This window comes from Topomyia yanbarensis, unplaced genomic scaffold (genome assembly GCF_030247195.1).
Source record: "Topomyia yanbarensis strain Yona2022 unplaced genomic scaffold, ASM3024719v1 HiC_scaffold_17, whole genome shotgun sequence".
In the NCBI taxonomy this organism is placed as follows: Eukaryota; Metazoa; Arthropoda; class Insecta; order Diptera; family Culicidae; genus Topomyia; species Topomyia yanbarensis.
The window spans coordinates 218088-238192 of NW_026683349.1; positions in this window are offsets into that span (position 1 = coordinate 218088).

Sequence of the window (20105 nt, forward strand, 5' to 3'; positions counted from 1 at the left end):
AGCAAAAAAATAAATTTTACGCTATTTGCACATGCATTCGAAGAAAAATAAAAGGAGAGGCAAACAACGCTTTAGTCAATTCAAATGTCAACATCAATTGGCATTTAATTAAAAAAACCCTTTTGACGTATTACGGTGAAAAAAGAGATTTAACCACCTTGGATTACCAACTAATGAATTGTATACAGAGAGGTAGACCTCTAGATGTTTACTTCGATGATATTAATAAATTTTTATCTCTTATTGCTGGACAAATCAAAACTTGCCCTGAATATACACATCCAGAAGCTTCACGTGCAATGTTAGATATGTATAATAGAAAGGCAATTGACGCATTTATTCGTGGTCTCGATGGAGACGTGGGAAAGTTTTTGAAAAATCATGATCCTGAATCTTTAGCAAACGCATATGCTTATTGCATTACGTATCAAAATATTGAATATAGGAAAAATATGATCAAACCAAAATATATTGATGCATTTTCATCAGGTCCTCCAAAAATTCCACCTAAAGTAAATCCACAACATCAATTTTATAAACCCCCGCAAATTCCTCCAAGAATTTTCGCGCCACCAAAAAATATTAACCAAGGATATCAGTTTAGACAACAAAATCCTCAACAAATGTATTTTAAACCATCACAACAATTTCCTCAACGAATGTTTCCGAAACCACCTCAACAATTCCCTCAACAATTCCCTCAACAATTTCCCCAACAATATTTTAAACCTCCTTCAAATTTGATTCCACAGATTAAACCTCAAACGAAAAATCCATTTTTACCAAAACCAGAACCGATGGAAGTTGATCAGTCTATTAGGTCTCGCCATATTAACTATGCAAATAGACCTCAAAATTATCATCAGTCAAAACAGTTTCATCTAGAGACAAATGAAAATTACGATGCAGATCCTGATATAAATCAATATTTTGAACAGATTCCATATTTAACAGAAGAAAGTTGCAATGATGGAATTTCTTTTGAGAGATACACCAGTGGCCTTGAATATCAAGAGCACGATAACACAGAAATTGATGAAAATTCAGCCGAATTGAATTTTTTAGAATAAATTCATCATTACCATATTTTCTATATTATGGTAATAAAGAAACTCCTTTAAAATTTCTAGTCGATACAGGATCAAACAAAAATTTCATTCATCCAAAATTTGCAAATATCTCACGTGATGTAGAAAAACCATTCTTCGTATCATCTGTTGCAGGAGATATACAAATTACTAAATATTCCCAAGCACCAATATTTAAACCATATTCTAATATAAATGTTAAATTCTTCCATATGGATAAACTCAGAACATTTGATGCAATTATTGGGCACGACACTCTAAAAGAATTAGGTGCCATAATAAATACATCAGATGAACAGCTTATTATTAACAATAGTATTATTCCTTTATTACAGCATCGACTTCAAGAGGTTAACAAGATCCATATACAAGATGAACATTTAATTCCAACAGAAAAAAACAAAATTGATTAACTTAATATCTACTTTTCAGGATTTGTTCCAACCACCGGACGAAAAATTATCCTTCACAACAAGAGTTAAAGCTGAGATCCGAACTATTGATGACAATCCCATTTATTCCAAATCTTATCCCTACCCCCAAGCATTAAAGACAGAAGTCGAAAAACAAATTAAAAAATTATTAGATGATGGTATCATAAGACCATCTAAATCACCTTATAATTCTCCAATTTGGATAGTTCCAAAAAAAATGGACGTTTCAAATATAAAAAAATTTCGTCTTGTTGTTGATTTTAGAAAACTCAACATTAAAACAATAAGTGATCGTTATCCTATTCCAGATACTTCCTCTGTTTTAGCTAATCTAGGTAGGAATAAATATTTTACTACTCTCGATTTAGCTTCAGGCTTTCATCAAATTCCAATGTTAGAAAAAGATATAGAAAAAACTGCTTTTTCAATAAATAATGGCAAATATGAATTTGTTCGAATGCCATTTGGTTTGAAGAATGCTCCCAGTATTTTTCAAAGGGTTATGGATGATGTTCTCAGAGAATACATCGGAAAAATTTGTTATGTATATATTGATGATATAATAATTATTGGTAAAACTCTTGACGAACATATTACAAATATTAAAACAATTTTTGAAGTACTCAGAAAATCAAATTTTCGTATCCAACCAGATAAATGTCAATTCTTCAAAACTGATGTAGAATTTTTAGGATTTATTGTATCCCAGAATGGATTAATGCCAAATCCCAAAAAAGTTGAAGCAATTAAAAATTATCCTCAGCCCACCAATTTAAAAGAACTTCGTATGTTTTTAGGTTTATCAGGATATTATCGACGATTTATAAAAGACTATGCAAAACTTGCAAAACCGCTTACAATGTTATTAAGAGGGGAGGATGGCCATCGCCGTATTTCAAAAAATGAATCCAGAAATTTTCCTGTTAATTTTAATGATGAAGCTACAAAAGCTTTCGACATATTGAAAAGTATTTTGTCTTCAAATGATGTTCTTATTTTTCCAAATTTCGATGAACCGTTTATTTTAACAACGGATGCTTCAAATAAAGCACTAGGAGCAGTTTTATCCCAAAAAACAGATAATGGAGAGCGACCAATTACATTCATTTCACGAACACTTTCAAAAACAGAAGAAAATTATGCAACTAATGAAAAAGAAATGTTGGCAATAGTTTGGGCATTGAATACACTTCGAAATTTTATTTATGGAGCAAAAATTTTAATTTGTACAGATCACATGCCTCTGACTTTCGCAATATCTCCCAAAAATGTAAATGCAAAATTAAAAAGATGGAAGGCTTATATTGAAGAACATGATTATGAAATGTTCTACAAAAAAGGAAGCGCAAATGTTGTTGCAGATGCTTTATCTAGAGTAAAGCTTCCTGCAACTTCACCACAAATTAACTCTCTAACACCAACGTTACATTCATCGGATAATGATGACAATTGTTATATCCCTTCAACAGAATCACCCATCAATGTTTTCAAAAATCAATTAATATTTAAAATTGGCACTAGCTCTAATTATTCATTTACAACTTATTTCGGAACACATAAAAGGCATACTTTTACAGAAAGAAATTTTACTGTCGAATTTCTATCTGAAAAATTAAAAGAATTCCTTTTGCCAAATATTTTAAACGGAATCATGACAACTGAGCCAGTAATGGGCTTAATTCAAGAAATTTATAAAAATACATATGATCCAACTAGAATGAAAGCCAGATTCTCTCAAAGAATGGTTGAAGATATAATTGATGAAAATCAGCAAATTCGACACATTAGAAAAACTCATGAATATGCACATAGAAATGCTGTCGAAAATATTGGGCAATTATTAAAAATATGTTATTTTCCAAAAATGAATAAAAAAGTTAGGCAGTTTATAAAAAATTGTGAGATTTGCAAAATTGAAAAATATGATAGAAAACCACAAAAAGATCTTCCAGTAAAAACACCTATCCCAAATTATCCAGGTGAAATTATACACATCGATATTTTTGTTTATAATCAAAACAATTCATTTTTGACATCAATTGATAAGTTATCTAAATTTTTGAAAGTTAAACCAATTAAATCAAGATCAATCGTTGACATACAAGGCCCACTAGTTGATTTGTTATATGATTGGGATGTACCCAGTATGATAGTAATTGATAATGAGAGAACTTTTACATCAGAAATCATTGAGCAACAAATAAAAAATTTAGGAATACAAATTTTTAAAACTCCTGTGAATCATTCCGAAACAAATGGACAAGTTGAAAGAGCACATTCAACTATTCGAGAAATATTGAGATGCTCAAGAAATACAAATTCAGATTTACCAATTAACGATGCAATACAAATTGCAGTACATAAATATAACAATAGTATTCATTCATTTACTAAAGATACTCCAAAAAATCTATATACAGGTATTAATAGTGATAATTTAAGCATACCAGATTTCGCAAGACAAAAACAAAAAAATTTAGATAGAGTAATCAAACTGTATCATAAAAAAGATAATAAGATTAGTGAACCAATGTATATTGATTTTCCAGAATCAAGTTTCGCCTATGAAAAAAATAATTCAATTTCAAAAAGAGAACCACGATATAAAAAAATCCAAATAAGAGAGAACCACAGAACTTTTATTATAGATACAAATGGAAGAAAAATACATAAATCAAATTTAAGAAAGTTGTTCAAAACTGTTTAACTTTTTATTACATTTCAGATTGTTCGTCTCAATAGCACAAGCTGCTATCAAAATTCATGATTTAAATAGAAATCCAATAGCCATTGTACCACTAGGACAAGCAACAATCAATTTAGGATATATAAGGATTATAAATCCAATTGAAATCCAACATTTTAAATCAATAATAGATACCTTTTCCATATTTTTGAACAACAGAACAATCAATAGTCCATTATATAAATTATTGCAAACTAAACATTATTTCCTGTATCAAACCTATTTGAAAATTTGTCCTGAAGAAAAACGTTTTAAACGATGGAACAGTATAGGTACTGCTTTAAAATGGATAGCAGGTACGCCAGATGCGGAAGATTTACGAATTATAAATAGTACAATGAATAATGTTATTGAAGAAAATAATCGACAAGTTCTCATCAATGCAGCCATCAATTCCAGAATACAACATACAATGCAGCTCGCAAATCATCTTTTGGAATTGGATAACAAATCTCAACAACAGCATGTCATCGAAATAAACCTTCTTACTGCTATATTAAACATCGATACCGTCCAACGTTATATTGAGATGATTGAAGATGCTATATTATTAGCTAAACATGGAATACCAAGCAGCAGAATTTTAAATACTAAGGATTTTGAAAAGATCAGAAAATATTTGGAAGAGCATAAAATTACTGTAAAATCGTTCGAGCAATTATTATCAAAATCAAATGCTCAGGTTTCAATGAACTCAACTCATGTTATATATATGATTAAAGTCCCCCAACTATCTGAGCAGACCTACGATTACGAATATATTGATTCAGTTGTCCAAAATCAAAAACAAGTGCTGGTTAGATCCAATTATATTCTTACCAATGGAACACATATCTACGAATCAACCGAAAAATGCGCAAATGAACTCGACAATTATATATGCGAATCTAATAATTTAAAATCCCCGAATTAATGTATTTCTAATTTGGTACGGATCAAGCATGCCAACTGTTCTTACGAGAAAACGTATTCAAAAGGACTCATCAAAAGAATTAATGATGACTGGATACTGTTAAATAATGTGAATGTGACACTTAAATCTAATTGCAGCAATGTCACTCAACAACTGAATGGATCATATCTAATTCAGTTCGAAAAATGTGAACTAGAATTAGATAACAGTCGCTATACCAATTTGGTAATGGAAGTTAGTAGTAAATCATACAGACCAACTACTGGATTAACTGTCTTCGAAACTAATTTAGTGGATATACCACCACCAGAATTTTTAGGAAACTTGACATTGAAGCATAGAAAGATACTACAACATGTCTATTTACAAAATGATTCCTTCAAATGGAAACTTAACATAATAGGATCATTCAGTATTGGAATATTGGTTATTTCTATGGCAATTATTACTGTGTACATACTATCATGGAGATATAATAAAACAACCGTAGATGTCAATGTATCACCATCCGCCCCAATTGAGATACCTACTCCAAAAGTTTTATCGAATTTCTCCACTTCAGAGACTCTTCCAAATTCACCATTTCCAGATTTGTCTATCGAAAGATTCAAGGAACTCAATCAGTACATCAATATGCCGGTATCAGAAAGAAGCATTAAAAACTTTGATGGCAAAGTTATTTAAGAAGGGAGGAGTTAGCTGGTTCACACGCATCGTTCCCAGACGACAACATGCGATAATTAACTAGAAGCAGGGCTAGACGACAACATGCGCGCTCTAAGGAAAACAGTAACAACAACAGGTGTTCTGAGAAGCGCAGCTGGTTGCATCGCCTGGCTGAAGTTATATATAGGCCGTTAGGGAACATTATTGTTCAGTTCCAGTGTGACTATCAAATAAGCTAGTAGTGAATAAATTTTTTAAAATTTAAAATTATATAATAAGTTTTTAACTATATATATATATATATATATATATATATATATATATATATATATATATATATATATATATATATATATATATATATATATATATATATATATATATATATATATATATATATATATATATATATATATATATATATATATATATATATATATATATATATATATATATATATATATATATATATATATATATATATATATATATATATATATATATATATATATATATATATATATATATATATATATATATATATATATATTGTATATCAAGGCGTTGTGGAGCGTGCACCTTACAATGAATTTTGTTATTTGAATGGTTGGCGTCCGAAAGGGGCTACCCCACATTTTGAATTTTTTACAGGAAATGAAAAAAACTTCCGCATTTCCAAATTAACATTGATTTTATTGTAAAAATACATTAGTTTATTAGTAGTTTATTGACCCATGTTGCCTAAAAAAATAAGATCATTACATGCACTACTTTTCAATTCACGAGCATTTTCGTAATTCGGGGGGCTAACCCCTACCTAGTACTGGGGTTACCTTCATGGTCAACTTTGACTGCTAATAGCAAAAAATTTAAAAATTATTTTCAAAATTCTTAAATAGCAGCACATGGATTACTTAGAACTACCAAAAAATGTCGATTTCGGAAAAATGTGGGTTGGCCCCTTTTGGACGCCAGCCATTCATTTGTTAGGGACCGTTCATATACCACGTGGACAAAAAAACCGTCATTCTACCCTCCTCCTCCCCTCCGTGGACGATTCTTTACCCCTATCTGCCCCCCGCCCGCCATACTATGTCTACGTGGAGTTTCCCATATTTTGGGCAATTTAATAAAAAAGGAGTTTACAAAAAGTTTTCGTTTGTGTTAGACTACTATGACGAAGAAGGTCAATGAAAATCGTTCAAACTTCAACCACAGAATATCCTCCACTGCTTCCGTCTTTTGCAAAATTTTCATGGAAATATCTCATTTCTGAACGAAATTATAATCTTTTATATTTATGTATTAAAGATTCATCATAATAACATAAAATTGAAGTAACGTATGGATTCTTGAATTGGCCTCGTAATTTCAACCACACGCTTTCAAATCCAAAACTAGAGGTATTTGACCGAGTTACAGAAGATTGAATCAAATGATTCAGACAGAAAAAAATCAGATTTTGTTTCGCACGATTTCGTCTGATTTTTTTTAATGATTTGCTATTACATACTATGCTGTTATAGGCACTTTGACTATTTCAAAATCATGAAAAACTTTGAAGGTAAGCGCACACATGAATGACATTACAAATTTATTTCATTTTCTTTTAAAAGACAAAATTATAATGATAAGTCCACGTGGGCATTTTCAATACCCCCACCCGTTCCCCATGGACAAGCGTGAGCTTTCTCGTTACCCCTACCCTCCCCTTAATTGTCGACGTGGTATATTGATGGTCCCTTATTTGTTGTATCTTCACTAACAGACCCTTTGGCCTCAATGGTGGTTGCTTAAACTAATTACATTTCAGGATAGCAAATATTTTAGCTTTTTTCGATTATAGAGGTTTTAACCTTAAGGTCATTCGCCTCTTCGGGCTAGAAAAATCTCTTATGAAAAATTTCTAACCCTATTTCCGGGGTCGGGACTCGAACCCAGGAGCGCTGCGTACAAGGCAATCGATTTACCATCTACACTACGCCCACCCCTATTTTAGCTTTTATCGAATTCCTCGTCAGGTCTGATTCAAAAGCCGTCGCCACACTGCACTGTTGACAATACACTGTACTTCGGTAACAGCGCTCTGGCGATCATAGTTGGTTCTCCTGAACGGTAATCGCAAAAGAGAGTTATTGCGTACAGCTCAAACGCGGGCTTGAAGATCCAGGCGTCCGAGGATTATAGGATAATCCACCCTGAAATCTGTCTTGCCAAGGAAGATGTCGGAGTGCAAAGCGTATGAACCGGCGTAGGCCGGCCTCGATTGTGACAACGCCGTTCTGGTATATAGTACGGATTCCAAACAACAGAACAATATTCTAGCGTTGAGCGAGCCTGTGCGCAATAGTGATTTTAACCAGTGTACGTGGTTTGTGGTTTGTTAGTGCCGAATCCATGATGACTACGAGATTCTTGATGTGAGAGTGTCTTGGAAAGCTCGAGTCGAAGAAATGGTAGTTAAACTGAATCGGATGGCGTTTTCGCGTTGGCCGTTGTCGATCGTTTAGTCATAAAGTAGTGTTGTAAAAACAAAGAAACAAATCATTTTGGAGAAAAGCTTAGTGATAAATTGAAAGAATAACCTATAATACTATAGCTAGTAAACAGAAAAAGGAAAAGTTTACAGAAGAAGAACTATTGATAATGGCAGTAGCACTTGAAGATGAAGAAGCCTCCGTCATAAAGAAAAAATGGGTTCACAAAGCTTGGAGATCGGAAAATTAGGAGTGAGATTTTGAACGTTAGTAAATAGTCGGATGGTTTGAGAAACAAGTTGGCGACAGTAAAAGTTTAGGAATGTACGGCTTTGTGCGCTTGGCCCCTGGACCGCTTTGGGTTAATCCACTTTTCCTCCTTGCTTTGCATGTTGTTCCTTTAATTGCGGTTAGATGGAAATAAATTTAATTAGGAACAGGGAACCTTTTAGGTTGCCATTCAACATACGAACGCAAGAGGCTTTACATGTGGAAGGTTAAACAATCAAAAGCACAACATTTAAAAAAATTGGACATTGATGCACTTGAATGTACAATTTTTTGGTTTATTAAATTTTATATGCAAATTTTTTTATTTCTTGATTTAAAAGTCCAAATTTCAAAATATTCAAATTTTTGAATCCTTGAATTTTCAAATTTTAAGAATTCTAAACTTTTAGATTCATAATTTTTTGGATTTTTTAATATATAAGCAATTTAATTTTTTTGATTTTTAAACTTTCTAAATTTCTGAATTTTTAATTCTTGGATTTTAGATCTTTAAATTTTTAAACTCTTAACTTCTTAAATTTTTAAACTTTTTGAATTTCTGAATTCTTAAATTATAAAATTTTCAAATTCCAAGATCTTTGATTTTTTAAATTTACAAATTTTTAAATCTTTAAATTCATAAATTTTTGAATTTTTGAATTCCTAAATTTTTAAATGTTCTTTAAATAACCGAATTTTTAAATTTTTGAATTTTTAAATTCTAAATTTTTTAATTTCTTTGAATTTTTACATTTTTAAACTGTTAAATCTTTAAATTTTTAAATCCTTAAATTTTCAAATTTTTAAGCTTTTAAATTTTTGAATTTTTAAATTCTTAAATTTTTAAATTCTTGAATTTTGAAATTTCTAAATTTTTAAAAATTTGGGAATTTAAATATTTAAAAATACTAAAATTTAAATATTTAAGAATTTAAAAATTTCAAAGTATAAAAAAATTTAAAATCCGAAAATTCAAACAATTTAAAAATTTAAAATCTTTGAATTTTTTTTTATATTTTTAAATCATTATATTTTTTAATTTATAAATTTTTAGATTTTTAAATTCTTAGATCTTAAAATTTTTAAAAAATTAAGTTTTAAAATTTTTGAATTTTTAGATCTTTAAATTTCACAATTTTTAAATTTTTATATGCTTAAATATTAAAATTTTTGAATTTTCATATCCTAAAATATTAAAATTTAAAGCGTTTAGATTCTTAGATTTTTAAATCTGCACATTTTTAATTTTTTGGATTTTCAAATTCTTAAATTTTAAAATTTTGGAATCTTGAATTTTTAAATTTATATTTCTTAAAATTTTTAAACTTTTAGAATTTTTAAATCACCAGATTTTCAAATTCTTAAATTTTCAAATTCCTGAATTTTTAAATTCTTAAGTTTTTAAATCTTTAAATTTTAGAATTTTTGAATATTTAAATTTTTAGATCTTTAGATTCTTAAATTTCCAAATTTTTGAACTTTTCAATTTTAATATTTCTAAATCATAAAATTTTCAAATTCTACGATCTTTGCATTTTTAAATTTACACATTTTTAAATCTTTAAATTTACAATTTTTTAGATTTTCAATTCTTCAACTTTTGAATTCCTTAATTTTCAAATTTTTGATTTTTAAATGTTCTTTAATAACTGAATTCTTAAATTTTTCAATCTTGAATTTTTAATATTTAGATCTTTAAATTTTTAATCTTTCAAAATTTTTTAATTCTTGGATCATCGAATTTTTAAATTCTCATATTCTTAAATTTTTAAATTCTTAGATTTTTAAATTCTTAAATTTTTGTATCTTTAAATTTTTAAATATTTGGATTTTTAAATTTTTGGATCTTTAGATTCATAAATTTTCAAATTTTTGAATCTTTAAATTTTAATATTTTTGAATTCTTAAATATTAAATTTTAAAATTGTTATATTTGCAAATATTGCAATTTTTAAATTTCTAATTCTTTTATTTTTTAATTTTTGGTCTTTTAAATTCTTAAATTTTTGAATTTCCCTATTTCTAAATTTTCATATTTTTTATATTTAAAGTGTTAACTTTTTAATTTTTTAATATTTTAAATCTTTAATTTTAAAATTTTAAGCGCTCTAACTTTTTAAATTTTCGAATTGTTTTATTTCCAAATTTTTATTTTGGATTTGAACTTTTAAAATCTTAACGTTTCTAAAAATGTTACATCCTATTTTTTTTAATTGTTTAGTTTTTAAATGCTTAAATTTTGAAGTTCATGAATTGGATAATAAATTAAAAATTCCAAATTTTATTTGATTTAAATTCATACGGATAAAGTTTTAACATTGCTGTTTTCTAGAAGCACTAAATTCCAGCTAAGGCAAATTATTAACTTCCGTCATCTTTGAACTTCCCCATCTGCAATTCTTCAATAGCAACATCGTGATTTTCCTAAAAAACCACTCACCTACACAGACCGCGAAATTTTGGCAATCTAATGAGAGAATGACGAGTATGAGTATTTTTGATTCCGTTTTATTCCAACGAAAGGATCAGTTTATTTTTAATTTCTTAAAAATGTAAAGATCCAAATTTTTAAATTTCTTAAAATCCAAAATTTAAATTAATGAATTTTCATATATTTCAATTTTTGAAAATTTTATATTCTTGAATTTTAAAATTTTTATGTTTAAAAATCTGTAAGTCTTAAATTTTTAGATACAGTGAAGACCCGATTTTATCAGCACACGATTTTATCAGTTTTTTTGCCCGATTTTATCAGCTTCATATGAAAAATGATACTTGGTAGTTTGATGGGTTCTAGCAGACGAGCCAAGTTGAATTCGAGTAAATCCTTTCTTGAGCATATTTTCTCATCTTAAAGATCCGAAATATGCAAAAAAAATATTTTTTTTAACTTTTGCTCTGTCAGACCGTCGAAGCGAAGTTTAGGCTAAATAATCAGGAAAGGTTATGAGGCTATATTTGGGGACCAAAGAAGAATATTTTAAGAGCTTCGGTGTCTTAAAAAGAAAGAAAAATATATGTCCCGATTCCATCAATGTCCCCATTTTATCAGCCTAAAATTGACCAAGGGTCTGATAAAAACGGGTCTTCACTGTATTTAAATTTTTTAATCTTAAGATATTAAATTTTTTGGATTTCTAAATTATTAAATTTGAATATTTTGAATTTTTTATTTCTGATTTTTAGATTTTCGAATTCTCAGTCTTTCTGATTTGAAAATGCTTGGAATCGTTGAAATTATAAATTTCTTGGCTTCAAAATTTTAAAAATTTTTCTAATCTTGGGTTTTTAATTTTTGATGACTGTCTCCAGCGTTTTGAGGTAACAGGAAGTCGCCCTCTTGGATTTCAAAGAAGAGTCAATTATTATCTTGCGCCATCTACAAACTTCGCAATCTTCAAATCTTAAATAGGAAAACTTTGTTCAAAAGTTGGTACGGTGGAGACCCGATTTGATCAGCCCCCGATTTGATCAGCTTTTTGACCCGATTTTGTCAGCCTCCTTTCTCGACCGTTTTTGCTTGACCGCGAAACTGAGTCTGGTTGTAAACCCAAACGCTATCATTTCATGCATTTTAACAGCAGTCGGGGTTAGAACATGCCTCAGTTTCGCTTCAAGCAAAAATGATATATTTGTCAACAAATCGAGAACATTCTTCCTACCGATGTACAAAATACAACCGGGACCCGCAAATAGCACAAATATCCTACGTTACGGTGTTCATAAACAAATTTGAACATCCAGCTCGGCAACAAAAACAACCTGAAAGTAAAATCGGAAGAAATCCTAGCTATCCCGGCATAGAATCAATTCCGCACCGGTTGGAAAACAAATCTGTCCGCTATCTCATATGCGCCTCTGGTCAAGCCGTTCAAGCATGGGTAGAAGCAAAAGTGATTGACGAAAATTTAATATTATTGCCTTCTGAGTGGACGAACATGCTGTCCCACACCAGCAGAAGAATCATTTTACCTGCTTTGGTTGGCTCACACGTTCTCTCTCTCTCTCTCTCTCTGTTCGAGCCGGTCGGTGGAGAAGCAGAAAAAAGTCGGAGAGTCTGTTCGAGGAATATCGTTGGCAACGATTCTTTTTTGCGTCGGACGCCCGACATGCTACCAACACCATCACATCAACAACCCGAGCGAATCCGAAGATGAAAAAGTCGGGTCGGATCGGATCGGATCGGTATAGTGCGGATAGACCTTAAAGGTGGGAACATTTTCGTTTTGGCTTTTTGAATATTATGGTTTTTGCATAAGAAATTTGACATGCTAGCCGACCCCGCGGAACATTATATCAACGAAATTAAGATTATAAACATTTGATGAAAATAAGTATGACGGTTTGACCCGCAAAATGCTCATTCAAGAAAGAGATAACCGCAATCCTACATACAAAAATGTGAACACCTTTGTAGTTCGACATTATTGGTGACTCTTAAGTGATTGATCAACATTAGTATTGATGGCATAAGGGCATCTTGAAAATATTGATCATATACAAATCAAATAGGATTGACGTATTGAAGCAGTTTCGTCAACATTTTTTTTTGACAATATTCGTGTCTCGTGTACTTTGCTTTAGATTTTGACAAGTATGGATGAACTCATATTTCATATTCCCCACGCGAAATTCATCCAAATAGTGTAATAATATGGGGAAACGAGGTAAGGTAGGCTTGAGAATGTTGGGTGAAATGGGCAGTATAAACAATTTTTGATTTTTTCAATAGTTAGAGGCACCAAATCACTGCGGGAATTCGCAGACTCGATTCGAGGATGAACAACGAAGCATTTCCGCACATAAAAATTTTTGACAAGAAAGGTCTATTGTAGTCCTCAGCCGAGAGAGAGACTGATAGGGTAGCAGCAGCTAGGAATTTTCTTTCGAAAGCTAGCAGTGGTTTCGCGTATCCTGCGCTAAGTAGAGAGCGTTAAGACAGATCTCCGAAGCATGTCAAGTGCTATCAGATGAGAAAAAACGTCGCATCTATGACCAGTACGACAAGGACGGTCTGCTGACCAACGGTTCCGTCCGGTACCACCATAACACACGGCACCTGCGACACATATATTCACAACATACTAATTACTTATCCTTCCGAAAAAAGATGGGTGGGTAATGTCTGCGACATAACCGGAGAGATGTAGAATACATAAGGAACACGTTCTTCAAATATGTTGATACTCATTAGGATTTTCGGACAAAAGGTGATTTGGGCGAGGAATATTTCAAATTATTCTTTACAAAAATGATGGTGGTCCTGAAAAGGACCGGTTTTGTTGGCGTTGTTGGCCTTGGTGAGGGAGATGGCTAACGATGAAATTAATTGTTAGCATGAGGAAGTCGCGTAGTACTGGCCAATGGAAGAACAGATAATAATTGATTCCTGAAAATCATTTTTTCTTTATTCATGTAAATTATACATACTTACAAATCTAACAGAAGATTCCTGATCATATTTCTGAATCATTAGTGCGAACATTGTGTAATTTGGTTAAGTACAATGAAAGTTACAAACTTTCCAAACTCGACCTTCTGTTCCTTCAGAAATATTGAAATGGGGTGTCTATATTAAACCGTTAGTCGTGGTCACAATAAAAAAAAAAAAGATGGGTGGGTAATGTCTGTCACATAACCGGAGCGTCGTGATTTCAATTCGAGACGTTAATTTAAATCTAATAATATTCAACAGAATCGCGTTTGAATGGGAAATTTTCAAATAATTCTCTATGGTAATAATGGTGGTTCTGAAAAGAACCTTTGGTATCGGCGTTGGTGTTGATGGTGATGCGCTGGATCGTTGGATATTTTTGGCATGATAGTTACGTGCCTGGCGAACTGTTTTGTAGCCTCGAACAAAACGACAAGACTGGCTTCTTCGGGTACCATTACGGCTGAACTTTATAAGCTTAGCTCGACTTTGAAATCCTGCACAATCTCACGAATCAGACACTGGTAGGGCCATTTTGTTTGCTACTAGCACGGAACTGCACAAAAAAATCATTTAATGCAGTTAGTTCACGGGGGCTGCCAAAAAGCTTGAATAGAAGCGTGCGACTTCAACGTTTCTCTTAAACACATGCAACAACACATTCGTTTTGGTAATACTGATAATAACAGTAGAAAGGAATGGAAAAGCAGTGCACGAAACGAGCGAGAGGATAATTTAAATATTTTTGTTCCGTGTGCAAGCTACTTCTTTCCACCCAACGTATTATGTTGCTTGTTGAAAATTTGCTACACACCTTAAAATGAAAGTTTCAGTTTAACTCTCACTAGAACACAATTGATTGGTCCTGAAAAGAACCGTTGCTTTTATTGTAATTTACGCCCACTCCCACAAACCGACCAAGTAGGCATCACTGGCTTCATTACGGCTGAGTTTTGTTAGCCAGCGGATTAGTTGCTCCGTTGCCCTTTAGTTGGGGCGAAATACTAGCATGGCGACAGTTCCTGATCGGTAGTTGGTTGCGATGGGCCACCAGTAGCTGGGGCACTTTTTCGGACCGTCATCATCGCCAACTGCTTTCCTCCGGTGGACTTAGTGATGTCTTTTTTTACGCGATTAACGCAAATAATCGATTAATTTCTAAAATAATCGAAAAATAAATAATCGATTACAAGCTTTCGGTATAATCGAGTAGCTGATATCGATTAATCGAGAGCATAATTAATGAAGGGTGGCATTGAAAACGAAAGTCGCAGAGCAAAAAAATATGACCAGACTTCTCCAAACTTTTCAAAATGTGTCGAGCGACCTTTTTTTTTTTGGTTGACAAACTAGGATTTACTAAGTAATCGATTATTGATTTTAATCGATTATTTTTGTCGATTAATCGAATGAATTAATCAATCTCTCAAATATTATTCGATTAACGGATAATCGATTATTTGCAAAAATCAGACATCACTAGGTGGACTGGCTGCTTGCTAGTGCTTGAACGAATACGAATGATGAGAAAAACCGACCGACCAATATTCATATATGAAAACACGAGAAAGCACTACTATCGCTCTCCCGCTCGTTTTCGTGCCATTCCTGTGCCTTTCCTTTCCGTTCGGCTACCAATACTAGCATAACCAAAACGAATATTCTGTCTTTCCATCGCCTTCAATCTAGTGGCCAGTGCTAGCAAACTTGCATGTTCAGTTTTTCAATAACAACATTCCAACAATATTTTCAAAGAATGTTGCAGATTTGAAAAGAAGGAAGGAGAAGATTTTCACAAATTTAAATTCTTTTGTCTTATTTGTTAGCGCTGATAAAGGCTATTTAGTTTGCTACTAGCAAGGAGCTGCACAAACAAATCGATTTATGCAGTTAATCAACGGAGGCTGCCAAAAAGTTCGAATAAAAGCATGCGACTAGTGTACTTTGCATGTTCTATATTTTATCAATACTAGAGAGGATCAGTAAAATAATTCAAATTGTATAGCGACATGCAATTGTTGCAACACTGGCCATGAGATGGTGGGGGAACACGCACATTCGTTTTAGTTATGATGGTAGTAGCAGCAGAAAGGAATGGAAAAGCAGTGCACGAAAACGAGCGAGAGAGGATAATTTAAATTCTCTTTCTTTCTTTCCACACATCGTATTTCTTATATTGCTTTCTGAAAATTATTTGTTATACACCATAAAATGTAAATTTCAGTTTAACTCTTATTAGAACACAGTTAATTGGTCCTGTAAAGAACCGTTTATTGTTTTATTGCGGGAGCATAATTCAGACGCACTCCCCGCGGACACGGTGAGCTAGAAAGCACTATTTTGCATTCTCGAACAAACCGACCAAGTAGGCATCGTTGGCTTCTCGGGGCATCATTACGACTGAGCTTTGTAAGCGTAGCTCGACTTTGCAGTCCTGCACAATCTCACGACCCAGACGCTGGAACGATAGCCTACTCTGTTGCCCTTTAGTTGGGGCGAAATTCTTGCAGGGCGACAGTTCCTGATCGGGTTGCGATGAGTCACCAGTAGCTGGGGCACTTTTTCCGCCGTCGTCATCGCGAACTGCTTTTCTTCGGTGGACTGGCTGCTTGCTAGTGCTTGAACGAATACGAATGATGAGAAAAACCGACCGACAGATATTTATATAATCGCGCTAATATGCACTACTATCGCTTTCTCGCTCGTTCTCGTGCCGTGCATGAGCCTTTCCTTTCCGTCCGGCTTCTAATGGCCTAACCAAAGGAATATGCCGTCTTTCCCCCACCAAGTGCTCTCGTCAAGCAACCCAATGTGAATAACCATACGAACAAACATGTAGTGGACCTATATATAAACTTTTCATTATTTTATTGTTCGGTTGGTCTACCATAACGACGGCTCTGTGCGGGATGGGCTGAAAATTTTCACTTTTCCGAGTCGTTTTCGAAAGATTTTTCAAAACACATTTTTTTTTGTTATTAGTACATGTTATACATACTTCAAATTTTAATACAGCATAGAGGAACATATTTGCAACAAATTGGCCTAAAAATCAAATCATTCTGTTAAGTATGATAAAAGTTATTAACGTTCAAAATCTGACGCGGCGCCGCAGCCGATATTTTGAAACGGGACCCCTATTTTGAAACCTTAAATGTATTCTACATTAAAAGTAAATAAATTGACTATGAAATTTATCATTCGCTGCCTAGTTATTTCGTGCCAATTTGAACAAGACAGCAGATAGCTTTATTGCGGTGCCAAAATGATGGCAACTCGGGATATAATATAAATTTACATATAATTTCTCCTCCCTGATATTCTATCAGAATGTTTAATGCCCTGCATTATTATCACTCCAATCAAATCCTTCTTACTCCTTATCGTCAGTGCCGGGCGCTATTTTGCATTTGCCGGCTAAATCAACGACAATGCGATAATCGACCATACTTTTGCTGTTATGGAACTTGAACACGAATAATAAATAATTGTTCCATTCGAAAGCGATAACCTTGTTGTCCTCATGTTTGCAGCTATCATACGCTGGTAGGCATTCTGACCAATGGAAGCGTTCTTCGATATGGGCATTGAACGATCAAAATCATTTCAACAACTTATCATCGACCGAATTCGTTACCTATAAAGTTCAGGTAAACTTCACCACCTAAAAATGAATAATCAATCGGATCATCTTGTTAGGAATTAACCCACGAGCAAACAAACAAATGTGTACAAATGTGATAAGGATCCATCATCCAGAAAGCAATCGTTTTATAGCCCAATGCTTGATCTTGCGATTCAGCATATACCACCGGGTTTTACATCCAGCGCCGATTGGTCAATGTATGAACCAGGTTACCATTGTTCCAATCCTCATCCCTCTTGAGTTGATATTCTTTCAAAGAGCATCGAAAGTATTCAAGTAATGTAAATTTTAAAAGTCCGTGTAAACAAGTCTTAGGTAAACAAGCACACCGAAACTGTCAGAAAAGTGAGGTTATACATTTTCATACAATGCTCTATATTTTTGACAGGTATATGAATGAATCATTTCAGCATCAGTGATGCCAGGTGTATTTAAACAATAGCCTGCAGTAAAAATATAAGTCTGCAGATTGCTACAAAAATGTTCAATAAATGCGACGTAGAAATGTAGTATGTATATAATTTAAATGATCAAAAATGTTGAAGGCTGGTGTATAAATTGGCTGGCATAGGCTTTTTTCTGCTAAATATTTGTAATCTGCAAAAGATCTGCAGTAAAAATGCAAAATCAGCAGATTTACTAATATATATGCAGATCTGGCATCCTTTTAATATTCCCCACAGGAAATTCATCCAAATGGTGTAAAAATACGGGGAAACAAGGCAAGATAGGTATTCAGAATATGGGGTTAAATGAGCAGCTTGCACTATTTTTGACTTTTTAATAGTTAGAGGTACCAAATCATCGTGGCAATAAGCAGTAACGAATTGGGGATAAAAAAGGAAGCATCCTATCATATAAAATTTTTTGACGAGAAAGGTCTATTGCAATCACCACTGGTTCAAGACCATCGGCACCAATCAATGTTCCCTATGACCTCACACGAAACATTGATTGGAAGAGCTACGCTGCTGCGATATCCAAAACTATCGATTCAACACAGGTACTTCCCCCGGAGGAAGAATATAAGTTTTTGTCCAACTCGATTCTCGATAGCGCGATTCAAACTCAGACGAAACGAGTACCCGACGTGAACACCCAAAAACGTTCTCCCAACCCGTGGTGGGACAAAGAGTGCTCAGACGTGTACGCGGAGAAAGCTGCCGCGTATAAAACCTTCCGGAACGACGGGTTAGTTGCTAGTTATCGAGTGTACGCGATATTAGAAAAGCGAATGAAAAATTTAATGAAAGCTAAGAAACGCAGTTACTGGCGCCGGTTTGTCGACGGGTTAACAAGAGAAACATCGATGAGCACTCTTTGGGGCACGGCCCGACGTATGCGAAACCGAAACAGTACTAACGAGAGCGTGGAATATTCAAACCGTTGGATATTCGATTTCGCCAAGAAAGTTTGTCCGGATTCCGCCCCGGCACAGAAAATCTACCGCGCCGCGTCGCCTTACAATACCGCGAACGAAACACCGTTTACGATGGTGGAGTTCTCACTTGCTCTCTTATCATGTAACAATAAAGCCCCGGGGCCAGATAGAATCAAATTCAACATGTTGAAGAATCTGCCAGACTCTGCCAAAAGACGCTTGTTGAATTTATTTAATAGGTTTCTTGAGGGTAACATTGTCCCACATGACTGGAGACAGGTGAGGGTCATCGCCATCCAAAAAACAGGAAAACCAGCCTCCGACCACAATTCGTATCGTCCGATTGCAATGCTGTCCTGTATCCGGAAGTTATTCGAAAAAAAAAATCTTGTTTCGCCTCCATAATTGGGTCGAAACAAATGGCTTACTGTCAGATACACAATTTGGCTTCCGCAAAGGCAAAGGGACGAACGATTGCCTTGCGTTGCTCTCAACAGAAATTCAAATGACATATGCTAACAAAGAGCAGATGGCATCAGTATTCTTGGATATTAAGGGGGCTTTCGATTCAGTTTCGATCAACATTCTTTATGAGAAGTTGCACCAGCATGGTCTTTCGCCAATTTTAAATAACTTTTTGCTAAACCTGTTGTCTGAAAAACAAATGCATTTCTCGCATGGCGATTTATCGACATCACGATTTAGCTACATGGGCCTTCCCCAGGGCTCATGTCTAAGCCCTCTCCTCTACAATTTTTACGTGAATGACATTGACGAATGTCTTGTCAATTCCTGCACGCTAAGGCAGCTTGCAGATGACGGTGTGGTCTCTATTACAGGTCCTAAAGCCGTCGACTTGCAAGGACCACTGCAAGATACCTTGGACAATTTGTCTGCTTGGGCTCTACAGCTGGGTATCGAGTTCTCCACGGAGAAAACTGAGCTAGTCGTATTTTCTAGAAAGCGTGAACCAGCGCAACTACAGCTTCAATTAATGGATCAAACTATTGCTCAGGCTTCAACATTCAAATATCTCGGGGTATGGTTCGA